At 41.8% G+C, this 25,071-nt stretch overlaps 2 pseudogenes; one reads left to right on the forward strand and one right to left on the reverse strand.

Moving 5' to 3' along the window:
* Positions 1 to 13,295: 13,295 nt before the first annotated feature.
* LOC143651448 (CD63 antigen-like) lies at positions 13,296 to 14,639 on the reverse strand (annotated as a pseudogene).
* Positions 14,640 to 15,353: 714 nt separating this feature from the next.
* Positions 15,354 to 23,303, forward strand: LOC143651449 (Y-box-binding protein 1 pseudogene; annotated as a pseudogene).
* Positions 23,304 to 25,071: the final 1,768 nt, after the last annotated feature.

Below are 25,071 nucleotides of genomic sequence, written 5' to 3' on the forward strand. Positions count from 1 at the left end.
TATAATTTGGATATTTTTGTATGATTAATATACTACTTTTGTAATAAGGGGTGGAAGTGATGAGAAATAATCTTAGAAAAAGAAGGAGGAAGATGAGGGGAGGGAGGAAAAGGAGAGGGAGGAGGAGGAGAAAATATGAAACCCTGCCGCACCCAGCTGGTTGGCCACCTGCTTCCGTCACTCACTGGCTCCTAGGCGCAGGCTGTCTCTTTCTGTTCTTTGCATGATGGCTGCAAAAGAGGAGACGCAATCCCTTGTAAAAGAAACTCACTCCAGCCCTTGTCAGCAACCCCTTATTTCAGAAATAGACACACAAATGTCCTGGGCCTTAGGCATTGAGGGAATGGTCTGCCATGCAACCACAGGGCAGTCTTTTCAGGCTCTTAAGGGGAAACGAATCCTCCCGGCCAGTCAAGGAAGAAAGGCCTATGTCCTGGGGAGAGTGTTTGAAGTGGGGTGGGTGGAGTGAGGCATTCCCTTAATTCACAGTCTAGCTGAGACTCTCCTAAAGGACGTTGTGGGATCATGATCAGGGCAGACTTTGAAATGAAGAGGCAAATTCTCATTTTAACCCAAATGCAACAAGTTTAAGCAATTAAAAACACTTTTATCGCATTTGCTTAGATTCCTTCAAACAAGTTTGATCTGATCCGACCTGGGTTGCAGGTTTTGTAGGTGCCTGGTTTTGAAATGCAAAATCCAGTATTTTCTGTCTGGGAAATTTGCATTTATTTTTAAAATGGTTCATATAAAGCATATTTCCAATTCAGTTTTACTACTACTCGCACTGCCTTAATTTGTATTTTCATTTAGTCTCTTCATCTTATCTTTCTGCTTCCACACCGGTTTGCCATCTGGCTCAATAAATGTCCATTCAGGTGATTTCTAGGCAGTCAACATAGTTCTGAATTCATCTTCGCACCTCAGCCAGGAGTGCAACTGAATAAAAGTGTTGTATGTCCCTATATCAACTTATTATTTAGTTCAGAAGTCCTTTGGAGAGAAAAAAAAAACATGCAATTTTTAAGTTGGAAAGTTATATTCAGGTTATGCAAGGATGGTTTAGCACTTCCTGTAGTCAGTATATTCACTGCAGGAGCACCCCACAAGTGGGGTACAATGTCTGCATAGATCTGGAGAAATCGTTTCTCTTTGACAGTGTGATACTGCGGTCTGGCTTCTCATGAATTACTTTTCACGAAGTAATTCAAATCTGGGTGTTACCACCGTGAAAAAAGAGCTTCCCCCAAAATATCATCATGAGAAATCCAGTAAGGGAATCTCCTTCCAAGATACTGAGACAACTGGAAAAGATAAAACAATTTTTTTTTTCATTTTGCAAAGAACTTACTACCCCATTTGATTAAAAACTGGAACAGTGAAGACTGTGTGAAATAATTTTAGTGCCAAAAGTCATCTATCTGAGCACTATAGTTGTGTGCTGAGTCAGTAAAAATCTTGCTTTGAACTTATAAAAATATACCTTTCATTGATATATGAAAGCAAAATGCAAATTATAAGATATAAGGTATAACAATATCTATAACCTATCCGTGCCTCTTTTTTTTTCTCTCAAATAAAAAGTTAAAAATATATTTTTGGTACCATCTGGAAATACTGTCAGACTGATCTGGTTTAAAGCAGTCAGAGCTGGTTTGAATCAGCAAAGACAAAGCTAATGAAGTTAGAAGTGATTTGATCTGGTTTGAACCATCCTATTTAGATTAATGTGACTTTGGTTTAATTTGGTTAAAATCTGTTTGCTCTGCTAAAAATCATTGTATACTGTTTTTTCCTAACATGACACAGTATTATCTGGCTGAATCTTTGTCATCCCTTAGAACTTTTGATTCAATTCATGTTAGTCTGATCCAGTTAAGAACAACTTAAAATCAGGCTTACCTGGTCTCAATCAGCAAGGACGGCTCCGAATCTCATTCATCCCATGTCAAGACTGTTTTATCTAGTTTGAGCTGACTTTATCCAGGCTTGTTCTTGACCAGGTTAGAACCAGTTTAAACTGGTTTTAACTATTTGGAATGAGTTTGGTACTGTTAGAAACCTGACCTTCCAAAATGATTTTAGCTAGTCTGAGCCTACTTGGTAACACACAGATGCAGATTAAATCAGTTAGAACTCTTTAGCCTGGTCTGAAACTCTCCAAAACACAGGGATTGTAGAAGCTGAGGTTACCCAGAGTTAGGGAGTAAATGGAGGGGTGGGGGAAGGGTGAGAGAAAGTGGACGATATTGCATCCGTACACTTCTAAATTGAAAGAGAGACAGAGTCAAGAGGTGATTTTTAAAAATACATATGGATTAATGTCTCATAAGAAGTAGGAGGGCATGGAATAGATGAACTGGGTTGGATAAAAGGTAGGGACAAAGGTATACTGTAATTAAGTAGGGTAAGGGGAGGCTTGTGCAGTTGTAATCATGGTTAGTGTTAATATATAAAGAAAAAAATCCTGTTTTAACCATAGAATTGTGACTTTGGTTAAACCATATATATTTTTTTTTATCATTTTTTAATAATAATTCTGTAACTTTTCCAACAGTTACAGTTTCCACCCCCGCCCCGAGACATTTGGAAAGCACTTGCAGATCTGGGTCCTATCCTCACTACATTTCCCCTGTCCCCATGGAAGGATGTAAAGATGAGATGTGTAGAGGCATTTGCCTTCCAAGGGATGACAAGTGCAGTTGTTCAGGATGGCGCCTTCAGTGGAGACCCTACCGACAGGCACCGTGTTGTGAACTGTATCAAGCAGCCACCTCTTCACACTACCTATTACCACATGTGAAGTGTGCAGGGCTTGGCAAAGGTCAAACAATCACCAGCCGCTTAATAGAGGCGGCCCTAGGGTTAGGGTGACTACATGTCCCTGCACTTATATCTGAGATCCCACCATTGTTATTGGTAGCGCCCCCTTTCAAAGATGCTCAACAGTGTTCCAGTTTTTATATGACTTTATGATCATCTATAATTATATGATCACTCTACCCAGGCCCCTATCTTCTCCAGTCTGTTACTTTCTCTCTCTCGCTCTCTCTCTCTCTTCTCTTCCACAGTGATTTTATCCATTGCCATAGCTTGAAATCTCTTCTCTTTGAAGGTTCCTCCAGAATTTTTAGCTCCAAATTTCCTGCCTGAGTTCCAGTCCTTAATTTCTCCTTGGCTAGTAAAACAGTAACCCTCTTGGTGTGGGTGTCAATGACCCAGACCAACAGTATTGATTCAGCCTTGTAACCATCACTCACCTCTGTCACCCAGAAAAGTGCCACCCGAACGTTTATTGAACCCAGCCTTAACACTAAAAAAAGATAGGGAATACTCGTTCCCAAGTTGGAAAATAAAAGGGTATTTGCACATGTTGCCAGGGTTCCTCTGGAAAGTATCCAGGAATCGTTTCAGAAATTCAGTTTCCAGGTGTGTGTTTCTTTAAGGAAATACTGTGCAGCTGAGAAGGAACACACTGTGCAGGGTGCCACTGGCTGTAGGCGTAGCTTTGGCAGATCGGCCTTATTACTGAATAGCAAAGGAAGGAGTCATGGGAAACACGACATGAACGGGCAGAGTGCACACTCCGCTGCCCGAGGAAGCAGGGAGCTGCCACGTTTGCAGAGTGCGGGGCATTAAAGAGACCAACTTCATGGGCTGCAGACCTACAGCAAGTATATGCTGGGCACAGAATGTGTCCTACTCTGGGATCAGAGAGGAAGCCCCTATTTCTACTCATCTCCGTGACTCTGACTGAGACTGCTTTTCTCCGACCTGAGCCCCTTGAGAGAACTGTGGTTCCCCCTGCCTTATGTGGGAGCCTCTGAAGCTTGGCTGACTAGGGGTTGCAGCATCCTGGGGTGTAAAGGAGAAAAAGGGTCAGAAGCCGTAGTCACAGAGGCAGACACTCGAGCCCCTGGAGACGGGCACTGGTGCAGAATCAAAGCTTGGGCTGACTCATAAACCACAAAGTGGAGAGGACTGGACACTGAAGGGAAATCTCTGAGCCATTGCATGTATTCACATAGGAGAAGGACCTGCTCAAGTTGCATCTAGCTTTTCAGTTGTAAAATACGGGCCAAACTCCACCGACGAAACAATTTTAAGACCGTTTATTGGTATGATAAGCATCAGAAGAGAAGAGAACTAATGTATAATGAACTCCCTACTAATTGCCAGGCACTCTGCTAGCTGCATTATAGAGAAGCATTTATACAATCCTTAGACAAACCCCTGAGGGTGACCACTGTGGTATTAATTCACCTCTGAGACTCGATTTTCATATGTATAAAGCAGGGTCGACCCTACCTACTGAGTATGGATTCCAGAGCAACTGGGAGCTTTAAATGAAATAATGGTAGAAGAGGGCTCAATACCTCCCAAACAAGCCACAAATGAATAGGTCATTAGTCCTCTCTTACACCCAAGATCCTGCATGGCAGAAGCTGTGCCTTGCAGCTCACTGGAATGCAATTTAAACTAAGTTTGAAGGGAGGAGGACTGATTCTTCCCAAATAACTCCTGAATAGTGTTCTGCTCAACAAGCAGTACAGTTGTAGGAGAGGGAGTCAGTCTTGGGTCAGGATTCCCCAAAGGCAGACTCTGAGATGATGGTTCCGGTCATTCAGTTCTTACTCAGGAGGTACTTCTAGGAAGTCCAGGTAAGAGAGTGGGGAAGTTAGAGAAAGGAGGCAAGTAAATAAAGTGTGTACAAATGACCAGGTTGCTGCTATGGGCAGCTGGGGCTCAGTCCCACGGGGACCCTTTTGGGAACTGTGGAGCACACCTCAGAGTTGTCCTGTGGAGGGGTTGAGGGGACTGGGGTTTTATTCACTGACCCCTGCCCCTCACTGCAAGCTCATTCCTACGATATTCACTCATGGGCACCTTTGACGTGCTCCATGCCTGGGGCCAAACACACTCCTAGAAATTGCTCTGAAACAGAGAGACCCAGGAAACCACTTGTTAAGGAACTGTCTGTAGGTGACCATGAGGGCAGGCCCAGGGGAATGGGGCAGAGGGCCAAAGAGTGTCCTCTAAAGAGTCCCACCTCCCATCCAGAAAAGGCGGGAGAGAGGGAGCAACAAGAGATAAGTGAAGCCAGAGAAAATAAGACAGAAGAAAAATGTGGAGTTTCCCCTACATCAAAGCCTAGATAGAAAGATTAGAAATTTGGGCTTCCGGGCTTGCAGTGCTCCTCTGCCATCCACTGGCACTCCTGTCCCTTGCTCCCCAAACTTGCAATGTGTGTGGGGTGGAGCAGAGGACCACGATGTCCTCAAAACTCTTTCCCAAGCAATGATGGTTCTTTTCAGCAAATTTAGACAATGAAATGATTCTATGTAGTAGCCCCATGCTGAATTCATAAGCAGAGGAATCTTGAAATGATTCCACTGGAACTTTAACAGGTAAGAGAGCTGTTTCCAGTGGGAAGCAGTATAATCTCAAGGTTAAAAGCATGAACTGTGAAGTGAGACCAAGGCGGGTTCAAACTGTGTAAACTGAGGTAAGTTTCTTCACCTTTTTATGCTGAAGCTTCCTCATCTGAAAAACGGGTTAAAATAATAGTAAACTCCTCATAGGGTTGTCATGAAAATTAAATGAGGTAATGTACGTAATGCCATTGACACAGTATCTGGCACATAGTAAATATTAAATAAATTCTAACTATGATTATTTCCCACCCATTTGACAAATATTTATTGGGTCTCTTCCATGTGTCTGTTCCTATTCCAGGCACCAGTGGTACATTCGTGTGAACACAGGACTTGATTCTTGCCATGAAATTCAGAGTCTATTGTCTCAGAAACAAACAATGCACAAGTAAACAAATTAAAAGCCACTAAATTATAATTTCAGGTAATAATTAGCGTTCCAGCAGATATCTAAATAATACAAAGAAGTGAGGATGCAAAGATCCAGAAGTAGAATTCCTGGCAGAGGCAGAGAACAGGAAAGTCCTGAGGTAATAAAGGTCAGAGTAGTCAGAGTAAGGAGGGCAGGAGACTTGAGGTGAGAATGAGATTGGGGAGCAGCCAGAGTAGATGAAGTGGGGCCATGTTAACCCTGGTGAGGAATTTGGAATTGATCCTAAGTTTTGAATAGGAATTCACATGATTTGATTTGTATATTTAAAATATATCACTTGGGTGGCCACTGGGAGAATAGACTGGGGGAGGAGTGGCAAGAGATGAAGCAGGGAGATGAGTTATGAGGCTACAGGTGTAATCCAAAGAGACATGCCACCTTAGATGAGGGTGGCATTGGTAAAGTGGTGAGAAATCGCTGAATTTGGGATGTATTTTGTAGATTGAACCAATCGAATGTATCATGCTTTGGATGTGGAGTGCAGGGTAAAGAGAAAACTCAATTTTGACTCCTAGATTTGAAGCCTGAGCATCTAGGTAACTTGGGATTCTCTTGCCTGAGATGGGGCAAACTGGAAAAGATGTAGGTATGGGGAAGGAGTTGAGCAGGAAATCCCCGAGTTCTAATTTGGACATATAGACTTTGAGGTGCCTAGCAGGAATCCAGGTGGACACAAGAAGGCAACTGGCTTAAGGGAGAGGCCCTGGCTATATGGATAGTACTTAAAGTATGGATAAGATCACCTAGGGAGTGAAGAGAGACAGAACAAGTCTGATGAGTGCACCCTAAAACACTCCTACCTTTAGAGGAGGAGTGAGAAGAGAAGGAGAAGCCAGCAAAGGGCATGAAAAAGGAGTGACCAGTGAGCAGAAAGAAAGCCAGGATAATGAGTCTGCTGGTTTGAAACTGATGTGTACCCCAGAGAAGCCACGTTCTTTAACCCTGATTCACTATTGTCTTGGTAGGATCTTTTGACTAAGTTGTTTCCCTGGGGATGTGACCCACCCAATTGTGGGTGGGACCTTTTAATCAGGTGGTTTCCATGGAGATGTGTCTCCACTCATTCAGAGTTTCCATGGAGATGTGCCTCCACCCATTCAAGGTAATGCTCATTTTGGAAAGAGCATTAGAATCCTCACAGCCAGAGACCTTTGGAGATGCAGAAATGGCTTCCTTTGGGGAAGCCATTTGAAGAAGCTGGTAGAAAAAGCTAGCAGATGGCATCATGTGCCTTCCCAGCTGACAGGTGTCCAGAAGTCAAAGATACCCAGCAGAGACTAGCCATGTGCATTCCCAGCTGACAGAGGTGTTCCTGGTAGTATAGGACTTTCTTGAGCGAAGATAACCTCTTGATGGTACCTTAATTTGAATGTTTTCACAGCCTTAAAACTATAAACTTACAACTTAATAGATTCCCTTTATAAAAGCTGTTCCATTTCTTATATACTTGTTCCAGCGTCTTTAACAAGCTAAAACAATGGGATATCCCAAAAATAAAGCAAAGGGAAGGTTTCCAGAAGAAGGAAATGATTGATTGTGTGAAATCCTTCACCTAAAGTGAAGATAATGATTGAACAATGGATTTAGCAAAATGGAAGCTATTGGTAACCTTGAGAATTGTGGTTTCAATATTATTTTGGAGACTAAAATCCTGATTGATGAGGGTCAAATGAAGTGAGAAAGCAGAGTGGTAACAACAGTTAGGAAGTAGAGTGATAACAACAGCTATTTTGGAGAATTTGGCTATAACGACGGCAAAATAAAGTCATAGATGAAGGGGGGTATCAGAGGTCAAGGACAGATTTAAAAAAAAAAAACTTTTGTTAAGGCACGTTGGTATGCCAATGGAATGAACCACTAGAAATGGGGAAATTGGTGACACAAGAAAAGGTCCTTAAATAGGAAAGAGGCGACAGGACCATGTACACAAGTAGCAGGTGTTGCCCTAGCAGAAGCAGGGGCAGGTCATTCTTTGCAACAGGAAGTAAAGCAGAGACTCGAAATACAGCTGCATGAAACATTCCTGGACGCTTAGGAAAATTGCTTCTTTCTTTTAGAAAATTTCTAAAAGTTCAACCCAAGTACCTATTAAATGGCACAGCTGGGGCTGGATGGTTTGTGCTGCCTGCCAAACCGTGATTTGGGGGTTCATAAGCAAACCCAGGAGAATAAAAACAGAGTACATGAGGTCAGAGACCACATTCTTTTCCACCTTTGTAGCTCTTCAATAAATGTGGAATAAACTTGACTTATGAGAAACTAAAATGCATTTGTTGAACATCTCCTCAAAAGATATTTACAGATGGTGCAGAAAGCCATTATTTAGGAATGATGCAGCGTCCACAGTCAATACTGGAAGACTTCTGAGCAAATATGTCTGCAGATGGGAAGCAGGTGAGGATGAACCCTTTACCACAGAGAGCTGGGATGGACCCACTGCTTTGATCTCTGCATAATAATAAGGAATTCTCTTATTTCCACTTACAGATCTTATCATGCAGCGTCTCTGAAGGAATAGATCATGCTTTAGTCAATATTCCATAGCTTTTCCTGGAGCACTCACCTAAGGTACTCAGCCAACAATATCAGTGCAAACATCTAGGGGGCCTGCTGCTCATAGCTGGTAGCGATGAAGAGCAGATCGCTTTACACCGAGTTCCCTGGAAGGCTTCCGACTGAAACCCAGAATCTGGACCACAAATAGCTCCAATAAAGAGAAATTTGAAGTTAACAATAAGGAAAAACTTCATATTGGAAAATACGGAGTTCTAATTTTTCCCCTTGTCATGTAGCACTTCCTGTTGTGGTAATTTTGGCATCTCCCTACTAAGCTGATAATGCTAGAAGGGTGGGCAGTACATTGCCAGAAGTCTTCCTCTCCACATACCAATCACACAGAGCCATAGGAACCTGAGGCCGCTTACAACAACCCACCTATAACAAACCATAAAGGTCCTCACTAGATCAAGCATCGTGTATGGCCCCTTGGCCCTATTTCCCAGCTCAGTGGGGGTGACAAGGCTTTGTTCTGAAAAACTCTTGGGATTCCACATACTTATCCCCTTCCCTGATCAGTGAGGAACTGCCTCATCCATGGACTCTCTCTTTCCTTCTCCCACCACACCCTTGGGTCCTGTGGTTCCCTATATACTTCTGTTCCCTCATTCCCTTCTTCCCATCCAGGAGTTTCACCTCTCTTTAGTCCTCTACAAAGTCGATGAGACCCACCGAAGATAATTAGGGCTTTAGACTCAGGCAGGTAGAGTAGGAAATTTAGAAAACCAGCTCTCTAAATGAAAGCTCTATAAGATAATCAAATCTCCCAGACTTCCAAGAATGTCCTCCCCCTAGCGTGACTCCTGGAATATTTCCCAAGCCCTCCTTCTTATATTCATACAGTGATGTATGCTATGCCTGCAGAAGGGCTGAGGATGGAGAAATACATTATCATATTGGGAAAGCCTCCCATCTAAGCTTTCTAATACCCTGAGCCAACACACATCAGATAACAATGTGCTTTTTTCTAAGGGATGGTCCAGAAAGGCCATGCTCCGAAGGGATTCTGCATCCAGGGTGGTAGCTGCAGTTGGCAGAAGGGATTGTAAGTGAGGAATGCCCCCCAAAACATCAGGTTATGCACAGGCATAAGCACCTTACAGAAGCTGAGGTTCACAGGCCAGAGCAAAACTCTGCATAACTTAATTGAGCACATTAGCATATCTAAAGAAAGAATGTGTGGAATCCAAGTGGAGGCTGGTCAGCTTGGAACCTGGGAAAGTCCTTAGTCAGAAAGGCATGCTTGGGAAGAACTCACCCATGCCCTTCCCAGGGAGTCTGTCCTGAAGTGCACCTGTAGACCAGCTCATCACAGTCACCCTCCTGCCGGCTTACAGAGGTGAAATGGAAATACCTATGGGGTTCCCAGCATCAACCACTGATCCATCAGACACGCCTCTCTTGGCGCTGATCTGCCTCTGCTACCAGGATAGTTAAATGGAGCCTGAGAATGGCATGCACACAGAACTTGTAGGTCCCGATACAAGGAAACAAGTACTCTGTGCAGATGGAACAAGGAACAAGAACAGGCTCAACACAACTTGGGTAAGACAAGATGAGGATCCATACTGAAATCATTACCTTACTCGAACCCCATCTAGTTAAGAGTTTTCACAAATTTTTTAGTGAGGAGGAATCTGGTCACTAATTTTAGAACCCCACGCTGTAGCAAGTACTGTCTGGGGTTGTGTTGGGGTTCCCCAAGACTAATCCCAGGTACAGTGATTTGCTAGAAGGACTCACAGGACTCAGCCTATATATAGTTGTAATTACAGATAAGACTTATTACAGAAAAAGGAAAAAAAGCAAAATCAGCAAAGGGAAAAGGCATATGAGGAAAAAGTTCATAGGAAACTAGCAACTTCCAGATGTCCTCTCAGTGGAATCACACAGGATGTACTAAATTCTTCAAGCCACAGGTTGTAACAGTACATGGGAAGTGTTGTCTATTAGGGAAACTCATTTGCGACTCAGTGCCCAAGGTTTTTAGTGCTGAACATGTAGGCACCCTCTACCTAGTATGTACCAAAACTCTAGCCTCCCAGCAGCAGAGCCAGTATTCAGCAGAAATTATATTTATGTACAACCAGTGTAGGCAGATCACTTAGGGAAAGTTTTCTATCAGTGTAGGGAACTATTTACCAGACAAGTTCCCAGACGCCAGCCATGGGCCAACCTTGCAAATAGGCTTAAGGAGAGCTATGGTAGCTTTTCCATGCACAGGTGTATATAATTTACCTTATGTGATTTATATAGTAATAAAGGAAAATTTTCATTTTAAAGCCTAAGCTTAAATATTCTCAGCAAATGCTTGCTATCTTCTTAAGAGCCTAAAATAAAGCATTTCTCCAACTATTGACGCGGATATATTGTTCCATTAGGAGAACCCCATGTGTTACTACCGTCACGATTCTGGTGCTCCCAGTTGGGAAAATAGAAGGTGTCCTCCCTAGTTCCCCACCCCCACCCCCACCCCACCCCCCCCAGCCACTTGCTGAATCAGGCTGTACAGCAGGTCACCGGAACTGGAGTGCTAAATATTATTCCTATAGCTTTCCCCACCCTTCCCCAAGTCAAAATTGGCCAACATGGCAGCCGCAGCCCTGGTTCCCAGACCTAAAAGGGGATTCACACGCCTTACCCCGGACAATTGTTTCAGGGGACTGCCCTGGAGGCAATGCTCAGTGAAGCTCTGGACGGGTCCTTTGGTCTCTGAGTCATTTAAAGACCCTGAAACGTGCTGCCTCCTTTCTCCATAATATTTCTCAGTTTCTGGCTCTACCTTCTTCTACACTCGGGACATTTTTTACGTACTTTTGCCTTTCTGAAGCAAGCTGTTAGCCCAGCTCAAGCTGGGGTGAAGTGAAATTTTCTTTAGACAGTTACTCAAATATCCTGTAACATATGAACTCAACTACCCAGAAATCAACACTGAATCTACGCAATGATAATGACTCAATTGCTCTGAGATCCACGGAAATCCTAATCCCCAGTCCCATTTCACACAGTAATGACTTTGCCTACTTTCCCTCTTTTCTTTCAAAGGAGAGTTGAGGAAAGCAGTGAGGAGAGATTAACCCTCTTGTGTTTACCTAGCTCAATAAATCCATTCGTGGGAGCCAGATTGGGGTGCCCTCCTCCCCACCCTCCACACACCCCCCCCCCCCCCCAATACAGAGCATTCCCACAGCAGGAATTTTCCTTCTGTCTTTTTCCTTTTCCTCCAGATTTAGAATCCGGTCTTTTTCTGTGTGGGGCTGGGGGGTGTTTCAGGACAAATGACATCATGAAGACCCACAGGAACAGATGTCCAGCCTTTCAGGGCCCCGTGAACTCAGTTGCGTGCCATCCTATTAGAATGGAAACTCGCCAGGCTGTCCAGAGGGAGTCTTTCAGAGGAGTGGGTGGGACTGCATTGCTTTCCTTTCATTAAAACAGGAAGGGCCTGGGCTGGAATATGTTAGTGAGGACATCCAGAAATGGGCATAAGAAGTGAGTATGCAAACCCACAGGAGGTAAAGACTCAGCTCCAATGAGCATATTTCTAAAAGTGAGATGCTGAAATAATTTTTCCACTCCATTTCCCCCCTCCCTTACACCCAGAAAGGCACAGGATATTTTTAGCATAAAAAATAAATGTCCCATAAAAAATGAACCTAAAAATACCAGACAGGGGACAGCGCATCCTCCTGCCAGTTTCTAAGAGATCCCTGGAGTGACCATTAAACAGGCTTTGAAGCCAGTGTTGGAGAATAGGAGGCACTGGCCAGCACTGGTCTGAAAGCAGTTGGGGAAAAGAACAGAAAAAAAAAAATACTGGCCCAAAGAACTCCATCCATAATTAAGGGGAATAAGGGACTGGGGAGAAACCCACAAAACACACCATGTGCCTCCTTTATGATCTCATGGCCTCTTCACTTGCCAAATTCTGTGACGTCCTCTCCCTTCTCATCTTTCCTGACCTTTCTGTGGTATTTGACACATTCTTTCTGCCCTTAGCCTCTGTGGGACCATCCTATCTGGTGTACCTCCCATATCTCTGCCTCAGTCTTACCAGGTTAAAAACTGTGGCCCTGATTTTCCTCCCCAGAACTACTTATCTCTTCATTTCCCCACCTCAGTGAAAGGGTCTTCCATTTCTTCAGACTCAAAGCCTTAGAATCTTCCTTGGCTTCTCTTTTTATCACCTGGTCCACTCTGTCAGCAATCCTGTTGGCTCACTTTTCCAAATATATTGATATCTGATCACTTCTTACCACTTCCACTGCCCCCACCTGGTCCAAGTCACTGTCGTGTCTTACCTGGATTGCTGTACTAGCTACCAGATTCATCTCTCTGCTTTGCCTTTTCCCCCCTTAAGGTCGTGGATTATCAGCAAAGTAAGCAGACTGATATTGTTCAAATGAAAGCAAGATGAAACCACTCTCTGCCTTCCAAAGGTTTCCAATTTCTACTTTCTACTTAAAGGAGAAGCCAAGGTCCTCAAGGTATCCTTCAAAGCTCCTTGTTAACTCTCTTACCTCTTCTCTTCCTATGTAGCCCCTCATTCACTCTGCTACAGTCACTGGGCTCCTTGCTGGTTCTCAAATCCACCTGGCATGCTCTTATCTCAGGGCCTTTGCACTTGCTATTCCCTCTGTTAGAAGTTATTTCTATCCAGAGTCCTCAGGGCATCTTTACCCAAATGCCACTTTCGTGGTTGTTCCATCTGAAATTGCAATGACTCTGATGTTTTTACTCCCTTCCCTGGTTTATTTTTTTTCCTTAGTATGTATCACTACCTACCATATTATAAACTTATTTAGCTTGTTTATTATCAGTCCCCCTTTCCCCCACTAGAATGTGTGCTCCATGATGTCAAAGATCTTTGTCTATTTGTGTGGGTTTTTTGCCTGAAAAAAAAAAAAAGTCTGTTTAATAGAAAAACCTGGCAAGTTTCTAGCCCCCCTAGATGAGGGGGCTGAGAACAGACCCCCCCCACCATCATCTCATAGCCCCTTCTGATATTCTTCATAAGGTAGAGGCAAGGACAATTCCCAAGATCTCCACAAAGGCAACGACCCAAGCTACTCCAGTCACCACCAACATATTGCTCCTCAGCCAGTTCCCAATAAGCTGCACACAGCCCTCGATACGGATATTTTCTGGCTTGAAAGTAATCCCATGGTCCTGAGTGACATTAATGCAACTGGAGTCAGGGACTCTGCCCTTGGGTAAGAGAGGGATGGCATTCCAGTCTGAATAGTTAGTGACCCCACAGCACTTAAACTCTTTTTGTGTATGATCTAGGAGTGAAACAGTTTGGTTGTTTTTTTGGATAATACTGCATATGCTCCTGGAAGTCCTTTGTAAACTTTGACAACACCTTGTTTGCCAGTTTGAATCTGATGGACCCCAGAAAAGCCATGTCCTTTAATCCTCATTCAATATTGCTGGGTGGGAGCAATTTGATTGTTCCCATGGAGATGTGACCCACCCATGGAAAGTGGAGTTGCTTACTGGAATCTTTTACACGAGGAAACATTTTGGAGAGAGTCCCTTTTGGTAGAGCCACGAGAAAGCCAGCAGACACCTCCATGTTCTCCATTTTCCCTTCCAGCTGAGCGAGAAACATTGAACGTCATCGGCCTTCTTGAACCAAGGTATTTTTCCCGGGATGCCTTAAATTGAACATTTCTATGGACTTGTTTTAAGTGGGACATTTTCTCAGTCTTAGAACTGTAAACTAGCAATTTATTAAATTCCCCTTTTAAAAAAAGGGAATTCTGGTATATTGCTTTCCAGCAGGCAATATATTGCTTTCTGGTATATTTGCTATACGAGGTACAAAAAAGGTATAAAACTTACAAAAAACAAAATGCCAGAAGAAAGTCCTGCATTATCAGGCAGCAAACTGGAACACCTTGACTCTAAACACATAGCTAGCAATGGCTGCAGCCACCTCCACAGGCATGATAAGAGACAGGAAGATGGCAAACATGATCATAAGAGAGTAGTTCTCCTGGCAGACCCCACAGCAGCCCACAAAGGCCACCAGGAAGAAGACGACACCCAGGGCAATGATGGTCATGGACAGCAGGGGACCAGTAGTGTTCCCCTGAGAAATGATCTGTCTCAGGACCCACAGCGATCAGCCCCACTGCACAGGTACAAAAGGCCACCAGAAGAATGTCAAGCAAGAACTTGACACATTTCATTCCTCTGTCCACCACCATGGCTGCCAGGGCAGGGGGTGGGGGGCTGGGGGATTAATATCTATTTGATTTTTCTGCTGCACCTCTTGCAGAATAAAAACAGTAAATAGAATAAATGAACAAGTGAATCAATTCACTAAAATCTACAACCATTCCTGATCTCCCTGCTCTAAATATTGATCCACTGCAGGCCATGTCTTCTGCTCAGGGGAGCTATTTGGGCTCATATCTCACCTGAGCTGCTAACATCTAACTAGACACTCAGTTCTGTCATTTCCTGGGAGCTCTGGGGAGCTCTGTGGTATGATGCACATAGCTTAGTCTCTCCTGGGGTCAGCTAAAGACCAGCCCCCCAGGACAAACTTCTCAGGGTGATCAAAGCAAGTGGCTTTAACAAACTTTGAGCTTTCACTTTCTCATTTGTATAGTAACACCTACTTCCATTAGGTTGTCCATAGCCCTTTTCACTGTACTTGAGACAAAGCAGGTACTTGGTTATCCCCACTTGCCTTCCCTGCTATGCTTGTGTCATCCTGAATGCCTCTGGTTGCAGCCACATTCTCCTGATGGTGTCTTCAGTGTCTTCACTGAAGAAATACACCTTGTCCACTGCCCCACAATTTCTTCTGATTCCTCCGTGGTTCAGAAATCTCCAGGTTTCTTCTGAAGTGGAACATTTCATTGAATCCAAACACCCAGAGTTAAATACGTTCAAATCAAATGAAATAACTTCACATGGCCAGCCCAAGTAAGCAGATTTCTCAGAAGGTGCTCTACGAACACCCAGATGAAGATAATGGAAGTAGGTATGGCTGTTTCATCAGCTGAGTTCTCTGAACCACTTGTACACCCTCAAACTCCACAAGCTCTTCCTTGTCTCTGAGCCACTGTGAAAGCTGCTCCCTGAACCAGAATGTCCTTTGCCTCCTTCTCCTTCCTCTCCTCATTCATCAGAAAGCACCACACCCTCAGGACCCATAAGCCAGTCTTCCTTTGGAAAGCCCACTGTGCTCCCTCCCCCAAGCAGGCATAGATGTCGCCCTACTGTGTTCCACCACACTGTCCTGACCCCATCATGGCAGATATGTTAGTTTCCTAGGACTATCTTAACAAAGTACCACCAACCTGATGACTTAAAACAACAGAAATGTGTTCTCTCTCAGTTCTGGAGGCTAGAAGTCTGAAATCTGTAGAAGAGAATCCTTCCTTGTCTCTTCCTAGCTTCTAACAAATTATGAGCAATACCTGGCATCCCTTAACTGTGGCAGCATGACTCCAATCTCTGCCTCCACATCCTCACATTGCCTTCTCTGCAGTGTCTGCCAGCATCCAAATTTCCTTCTAAGGACACCAGTCATATTGGATTAGGGCCCACTCTAATCCAATTTGGCCTTGTCTTAACTAATCACATCTTCGGCCCTACTTCCATGTAAGGCCACATTCATGGGACTGGGAATTAGAGTTTAAACATGTCCTTTGGGAGGTCACAATTCAACCCGTAACAACAAGTGTTAAGCTCAATTGCATTTCCCTGTTTAATCCTTGGCCTCCCCAATATAGGCTATGAGCCCTGCTGGGCAGGATTGTCCTATTTATCTACAGGAACTCAGTGCCTGACTCAATATTTGGACCAGATAGGTGTGGAATACATTTATTTAAATGAATGAGTGGGTAAGTGAAAGTGCGGATGAACCAATAAATGAATGAAGAAATACAACACTTCACCAGCCCAAGTGGAGGTTTGTGAGGACATGAAAAAAACTGGGAAAACGTGCCTCTTAGGAACAAACCCAGAAGCACACACCCACCCTGTCAGCCTATCCTAAGAGCTCTTTTCAATGCCCTGCACCTGCTTTTCTCCCTGAGCCACCTCACCCATCCTGGAGGCTTCCCTTCCCGTGGGAGTGTCATCATCTCCCAGAGTAGAGTTTGATATCTGTGCCAAACTTCAGACAAAATTTTCCCAAAATGTGTTTCTTGCCCATGGCTTTCCCATTTGAATTTTTATAGCTTCCACATTCCCAGTGAGAAAGGGTGTACACTGCATTCTGAGCCTAAACCATCTGAAAGGCAGCTCCTGCTGTATCATGTTCTGGAAGGTTTTCAGTAGGTTTGGTGATGGTGAATATATCCCAATCACCACAGAGATGTGGCATTTCACAGTGACAGAAGACACAGAAGCGAAGTTAAAGTTAACTTACCTTGAAATGTAGTAGGAAATGTAAAAGCCCAAAGCCTGGATGTAAAGGGCAGGAGTAGGGAACTCCTGGCCTCCAGCTCTTGGCTCAATTTTCTTCCAACCTTTGAAAAACACAATAGACTGTTGTTACAGTAACAAGGAATGATACTCATCACTTAAATACTACTTGGCCTATAAATTATCCAGAACCAATGGGAAGGCACCTGGGTGTTGAAAAATTTTACAGGCATGTTCTCATTGTCTTTTTCCACTTTAGAATTTATCTTGGTTTCCTATATTTCAAATCAATCTCTTTTCTTAAAATGCCTCTCAATTCTCGAGCATCTGTGTCAGGTTTTAGGGGAAGTTTTCATGCTTTGCGCTCTTGTTTTATATTGTTGACTAAAGCCATAAAGTCGCGAGACAGTCAGTGTTGGAAAGACCCTTGGAGATCATCTGGTCTAAACCCCTCATTTTATGGGACAGGAAACTGTCAGAGGTGATTTTTAACTTTGAATTATATGAGGCCTGTTTGTGTTGACAAGATGATTGATGACTCTGCTTCCAAGACTGAAAAATTTGCAAGGGGAAATATTAAAAAATCAGTACTCTGTAGTGATTGGTAGGGAGAGTAGGGTAACAGCTTTCACTGTTGTGATTTTTCTTGTGCCACATCCTCCACCTGGATATAAAGCATGATTTCAAGCTAAGCAGTTGGAGTAACAGTAGGAACAGCCATAGGAAGCTGCTTCTCCTTTTCTTAGAGAGGAGAGTATTGAAAGACCAGAGGTCATACCCCCTTTCCAAGAGTGATTCAGATTGATGGAAAACTTCTGAGCAGTTACCTACACCCACTGTTCCCAAAGGGAGTTCTTCTCCGATTTCGACCATTTGGGATTCTGTAAATGAATCTGCGCCCACAGTATAGCTGTTCTATCTCCTTCCCCCAATGAGTAGGGCCTGAATGTGCTCCAGTAGGGTTCCATGGCAATGCAACATGCCCGATTTTGGAGCAGTATATACCTTAGACTGTGGGGGCTGAAGCTGGGAATGAATCTGAAAAGGGTATAAAGTTCAGAGTGAGCAAAGCAAAAGCAAAATCTGTTTGCAGAGCCAATGGACAAGATCAGGAACACAAAATTTTTGGCTTCACATCATCTCTGATTCGTGGGGACTGCTTGGAGTGCTGCTGTGAGAAATGTTGTGGGATTGTCTCAGTGGAAAGATCCACCATTAGTGATTAGGGAGACCTGCATTCGGCCCAAGGTGGGAATGTTATCAGACAAAGGCCATGGATTCTTCTGCCCAACGTGCTCAAAAACCAATTTCTGAGATAACGGGGTTTCAAAGACATAAAGAGTTTATTACTAGGCACATAGCAGGAGAGCAAATGGCCTAGCAGCCCAAAATCTGTCTCTTTGAGTTTAGGGGGTTCGAGGTTTTTTAGAAAGTGGAGAGGATATCATTTCAAACAGCAAGTTCAAGGTAGAAAAGGAGATCGTGTTATCATTATTTCAATAAGAGAACATAAGTTGAAAGGAGGGGAGGCAGAGCTATCACAGCAATACTAAGAGTGTAAGCCAAAAGAAAGGGAAACAAGTTATCTTTCAAAAGCTGATAGGATATCTTTCAGAAGTCTAGCTGATAGGATTTACAAATATCCTGGGCTGAAGCTAGTTAATGGCTGACTTCAAGTTCTTCATTAGCATAATTTTCTTTGTGGGAAAATCTAAGTAAAATTTCAGGGTCTTAAATGGATAAGGGCTATTTGGGTTTTCTATTTCTTCTTGAATGAGCACTGGTAGTGTGTGTCTTTCAAGGAATTGGTTCATTTCATCTGAATTGTTGACTGTATGTTTGTAGAGTGGTTCATAGTATTCTTTTATTATCCTTCCAATGTCTATAGAAACTGTAGTTATGTCATGCCCCTTTCTCTTTTTTTAATGTAATTTTATTGAGATATATTCATACACCATACAATCCATCCAAGGTATACAATCAGTGCCTTATAGTATATCACATAGTTGTGCATTCACCACCATGATCAATTTTAGAACATTTTCGTTACTCCAGGAAAAGAAATAAAAATAGCTGTACCCCATTATTAACCCCTAGTATTAGGGTGGCACATTTTTTACTGCTGATGAAAAAATATTAAGATATTACTGTTAACTATAGCCCATAGTATGCAGTAGGTACATTTTCCTCATATACCTCTTTATTATTAACTCTTTGTAATAGTGTTGTACATTCGTTCTAGTTCATGAGAGAACTTTTTTATATTTGTATGATTAATCACAGTCATCATCCACCACAAGAACATTCCCATGTTTTAACCTCCAGCTTTCCTTCTGGTAACAAGCATGACTCTGAACTTCCCCTTTCCACCACATTCACCCACAATTCAGCACTATTAATTATACTCACAATAATGTGCTACCATCACCTCTATCCATCTCCAAACATTGAAGTCGGATATAGTTAAAAATTCTGCACATATTAAGCAACTGCTCCCTATTCTCTAGCCTCACTCTATCTCCTGGTAAACCATATTCTAGATTTTATGCTTGTGACTTTACATATTATAATTAGTTCATATTAGTGAGATCATATGATATTTGTCCTTTTGTGTTTGACTTATTTCACTTAACATAATGTCCTCAGCAGGATCGTCCATGTCGTCACATGCTTCAGGACTTCACTTCTTCTTACTGCTGAATAATATTCCATCTTGTGTATAAACCACATTATGTTTATAGATTCATGGGTTAATGGACACTTAGGTTGTTTCCATCTTTTAGCAATTGTGAGTAATGCTGTTTTGGACATCGACATGAAAATATCTGTCTCTGTCCTCACTTTCAGACCTTCTGGGTATATACCAAGAAGCAGGATGCTGGGTCGTAAGGCAACTCTATACTTAGCTTCCCGAGGAACTACCAAAGCATCATCCACAGTGGCTGTACCATTTTACACTCCCACTAGTAGTCAATGTGTTCCTGTTCGTCCACATTCTCTCCAACACTTGTAGTTTCCTGTTTATTTAATAGTGGCAATTCTAGCAGGTGCCAAATGATAACTCATTATGGTTTTGATTTGAATTTCCCTAATAGCTAATGAAGGTGAGCATCTTTTCATGTGGTTTTTAGCCATTTGTATTTTCCTCTTTGCAAAAATGTCTATTCGTGTCTTCTGCCCATTTTTAAATTGTGTTGCTTGTCTTTTTACTTTATGAGTTGTAGAATTTTATGAGTTGTTGGATTTCTTTATGTATTCAAACTTTTATTGGATATGTGGTTTCCAAATGGTTTCTCCCATTGATAGTCAGCTGCTTCAAAGTCCTTTGAAGTACAGAATTATTAAACTTTGAGGAGTCCCTATTTATCTAATTTTTTCTTTTGTTGCTTGTGCTATGGGTGTAAAGTCTAAGAAACTACTGCCTATCACTAGATCTTGAAGATGTTTCCCTACATTTTCTTCTAGGAGTTTTATGGTATGGCTCTTATGTTTAGGCCTTTGATCCATTTTGAGTTAATTTTTGAATAGAATATGAGATCGGGTCCTCTTTCCTTCTTTTGGATATGGATATCCAGTTCTCCCAACACCATTTATTGGAGATACTGTTCTGTCCCAGTTGAGTGGACTTGGGAGCCTTGACCATAAATCTGAGGGTCTATTTCTGAACTCTCATTTCAATTCCATCTATTGATATGTTTATCTTTATGCCAGTGCCATGCCATTTTGACCACTGTGGCTTTATAATATGCTTTAAGGTCAGAAAGCTTGAGTCCTCCCACTTCATTTTTTTTTCCCAAGATGTGCTTGTCTATTTGAGTTCCTTACCCTTCCAAATAAATTTGGTAATTAGCTTTACCATATCTGAAGAGTAGGCTATTGGATTTTTTATAGTTATTGCATTGAATCTGCAGATCGGTTTGGGTAAAACTGGCATCTTAATGACATTTAGCCTTTCAATACATGAACATGGAATGTCCTTCTATTTATTTAGGTCTTCTTTGATCTCTTTTAGCAATGTTTTATAGTTTTCTGTGTACAGGTCCTTTGCATCCTTGGTTAAGCTTATTCCTAGATATTTGATTTTTTTAGTTGCTATTGAAAATTGACTTTTTTCCTTGATTACCCCTTGCATAGCTCATTACTAATGCATAGAAACACCACTTTTTTTTTTGCATATTGATCTTGTATGCCACCATTTTGTTAAACTCATTTATAAGTTCAAGTAGCCCTTATTCTTCATACTCATTTTGCCTTGATCAGTCTGAGTAGTGAGTTATCAATTTTATTGGCCTTTTAAAAGCATTGGTTTTTATCTTTTGTTTTGGGGTTTAATTTGCTCTACCTTTTTTATTTTAACATGAGAGTAGAGGTCATTGATTTGAAATTTTTTTTCCTTTATATTGTATTTAGTGCTATAATTTCCTTCTAAGCATTACTTTACCAGCATCCTACAATTTTTTTTTTTTTAGGTGTATGTTCTGGAAATCAAACCCAGGTCTCCCGCGTGGAAGGTGAGCCTTCTAACACTGAACCACCCATGTACCCCATCCTACAATTTTTGATATGTTGTGTTTTCACTTTCATTTAGTTCATAATACTTTCTATGTTCACTTTTGATTTATTCTCTAATCCATTAGTTATTTAGAAGTGTATTATTTATTTTATAAATATTGGGGTGGGGGTTTCTAGGTATATTTCTGTTATTGTTTTCTAATATAATCCAATTGTAGGCAGATAACTTATGTTGAGTTAGTTTAAACGCTTTTAATCTGTTGATACTTGTATTATGTTCTGGAATGTTATCTATCTTGATAAATGTTCACTGTGCTCATGAAAAGAATGTGTATTATGCGCTTGTTGGTAGAGTGTTCTATAAATGTCGATAGCTTGGATTGTAGTATTTACTGTGTTTTTCAAGTCTTCAAAGTCCTTACTGATGTTCCACTATTTCTATCAATTATTGAGAGAGAGTGTTGAAATCTCAAACTGCAATTGTGAATTTGTCTATTTTTCCTTTCAGGTCTATCAGTTTTTGTTCATGTACAGGCATACCTCAGAGATATTGCAAGTTCTGTTTCAGACCACCACAGTAAGAAGCATATTGCAATAAGGCAAATAACACGATATTTTTTTTGGTTTCCCAAAGCATATGAAAGTTACGTTTCCATTATAAAATTAAGTATGAAATAGCATGTTCTTAAAAAACAATGTACATGCATTTATTTTAAAATGTGAAGCATCATATGACTTTTCAGCGAGGTATAATTTTTTTGCTGGTGGAGGATCTTGCCTTGATGTTGACAGCTGCTGACTGATCAGGATGGTTGCTGCTGGAGATGGTTGGCGTGGCTGTGGCAATTTCTTAAAATAACATGCACTGATTGAGTCTTTCACAAAAAAATTTCTGCTGTTGCATGTGATGCGTTTGATAGCATTTTACTGACAAAACTCCTTTAAAATTGGAGTCAATCCTCTCAAATCCTGCTGTTGTTTTATCAACTAAGTTTATGTAATATTCAAAATCCTTTGTTGCCATGTCAAGAATGTTCACAGCATCTTCACCAGGAGTAAATTCCATCTCAAGAAACCACTACTTGAGTTTGATCGGTAGCTCAGGGCACCATGGGCAGTGGCGCTGGCGACCTGGAGGCCTCACACAGGTACACCTGCTGATGGGGACAAGAAGGTCATCACAATGAAGGTTTTGGAATTATAAAATGGTTCAATGCAAGAAACGGATATGATTTCACCAACAGGAATGACACCAAAGAAGATGTGTTTATACACCAGACTGCCATAAAGAAGAATAAGCCGAGGAAGTACCTTCTCCGTGTAGGAGATGGAGAGACTGGGGAGTTTGATGTTGTTGAAGGAGGAAAGGGGCAGAAGCAGCACACATCACAGGCCCTGGTGGAGTTTGAGGACAAGGCAGTAAACATGCAGTGGACCATCACAGCATAGACGTTACCCATGTCGTAGGGGTCCTCCAAGCAATGACCAGCAAAATCACCAGAACAGTGAGAGTGGGGAAAAGAAGGAGGGATCAGAGGGTGCTCCTGAAGGCTAGGCCCAACAACGCTGTCCCTGCTGCAGGTGGCGGTTTTCACCTTACTACAGGTGGAGACTTGATGGGCATCGACCACAACATTCCAACCCTCCTGTGCAAGGAGAAGTGATGGATGGTGCTCACAACCAGGGTGCAGTAGAATAAGGTAGACCAGTGAGGCAGAACATGTTATCAGGGTTATAGACCACGATTCCGCAGAGACCCTCCTGGCCAAGACAGCCTGGAGAGGACGGCAATGAAGATGATAAGGAAAATCAAGGAGATGAGACCCAAGGTCAGCAGTTATCTCAAAGTTAGTACTGCCCTAACTTCAATTACTGACACAGACACCCAGAAAACTCTAAACCACAAGACGGCAGAGACAAAAGCAGTCAATCCACCAGCTGAGAATTTGTCCACTCCTGAAGCTGAGCAGGGCTGAGCTGAGTAAATGCTGGCCTACCATCTCTACTATCCTTCAGTTTAGTCACCCCCTAAAAAAGAAGTGAATGTGAATTCCAGCAATAAGAAATGAACAAAAGATTGGAGCTGAACACCTTAAGTGCTTGTTTTTTGCCCATTAACCAGATACTAGAACTAGATTTTTAAATTGTTTCATATGTAGTCGAGATTTTTAAGAACCTCATTTGTAATTAGTTGTACAAATTTACAACTTTATTTTAAAAAAAAGTCAACAAATTGCAAGCACCTGTTAATGAAGTTCTTAAATAATTAAAGAAAGAAAAAAAAACACTTTCTTTGCTCATCCATTAGAAGCAACTCCTCATCTGCTAAAATTTTACATGAAATTGCAGCAATTCAGTCACGCCTTCAGGCTCCACTTTTAAGTTCTCTTGCTACTTCCACCACATCTATAGTTACTTCCTCCACTGAAGTCATCCATGACAGTTGGAATCAATTTCATCCAAACCCCATTAATGTCGATGTTTTGACCTCCTCCCATGAATCACTAATGTTCTTAACGACATCTAGAATAGTGAATCTTTCCAGTAAGGTGTCAATTTCTTTGCCCAGAGCCACCAGAGGAATCACTATCTATGGCATCTATGGTTTTATGAAATATAATTTTAAATAATGACTTTAAAGTTGAAATTACTCCTTGATCCATGAGCAGCAGAAGGAAGGTTGTGTTAGCAGGCATGAAAACAACATTCAATCTTGCTGTACATCTACATCAGAACTCTTGGATGACCAGGTGCACTGCCAATGAGCAGTAATATTTTTAAAGGAATATTTGTTTCTGAACAATAGGTCTCAACAGTGAGCTACAAATATTCAGTAAACCTGTTGTAAACAGATGCTTTGTCATTAGGTGTTGTTCCATTTATAGAGCATAGGCACGGTAGATTTAGCATAGTTCTTAAGGGCCCTACGATTTCTGGCTTCAACTTAAAAGTCACCAGCTGCATTAGCCATTAATAAATGATTCAACCTATCCTTTGAAGCTTTGAAAGCTGGCTTTGACTTCTCTTTAGTTATGAAAATCCTAGGTGGCATCTTCTTTCAAGATAAGGCTGAAAATCAGCAAATCTTAACTGGATCTTCTGGATAATTTGCTGAAGCTTATACATCAGCACTTGCTGCTTGACCTTATACTTTGATGTCATGAAAACAGCCTTTTTCTTAAACCTCATGAACCAACCTCACTATCACCACCTACTCAACATTGTACTAGAAGTTCTAGCCAGAGCAATTAGTTAAAAAAAGAAATAAAAGGCATCAAAATTGGAAAGGAAGAAGTAAAACTTTTCCTCTTTGCAGATGACATGAACTGTATGCAGAAAATCCTGTAAAACCCACAACAAAACTCCTAGAGATAATGAAAGAATTCAGCAAAATGGCAGGGTATATGATCAACTCCCAAAAAAATCAACAGTGTTTCTAAATACAAGTAATGAGCAAATGGGAGATTAAATCAAGGCAAAAAATCCATTTACAACAGCAACTAAAAGAATCAAATATCCTGGAGTGAATTTAACCTAGGATGTAAAGGACCTATACACAGAAAACTGTAAAACATTGCTGAAAGAAATAAAAGAGCTAAGTAAATGGAGGGACATTCCTTGTTCATGGATTGGAGGATAAAATATCATTAAGATGTCAATTCTACCCAAAGCAATGCACAGATTCAATGCTATCCCAATCAAAATTCCAACAACCTTCTTTGCAAAAATGGAAAAGCCAATCAT

The sequence above is a fragment of the Tamandua tetradactyla genome, chromosome 12 (genome assembly GCF_023851605.1).
Source record: "Tamandua tetradactyla isolate mTamTet1 chromosome 12, mTamTet1.pri, whole genome shotgun sequence".
Classification (NCBI taxonomy): domain Eukaryota; kingdom Metazoa; phylum Chordata; class Mammalia; order Pilosa; family Myrmecophagidae; genus Tamandua; species Tamandua tetradactyla.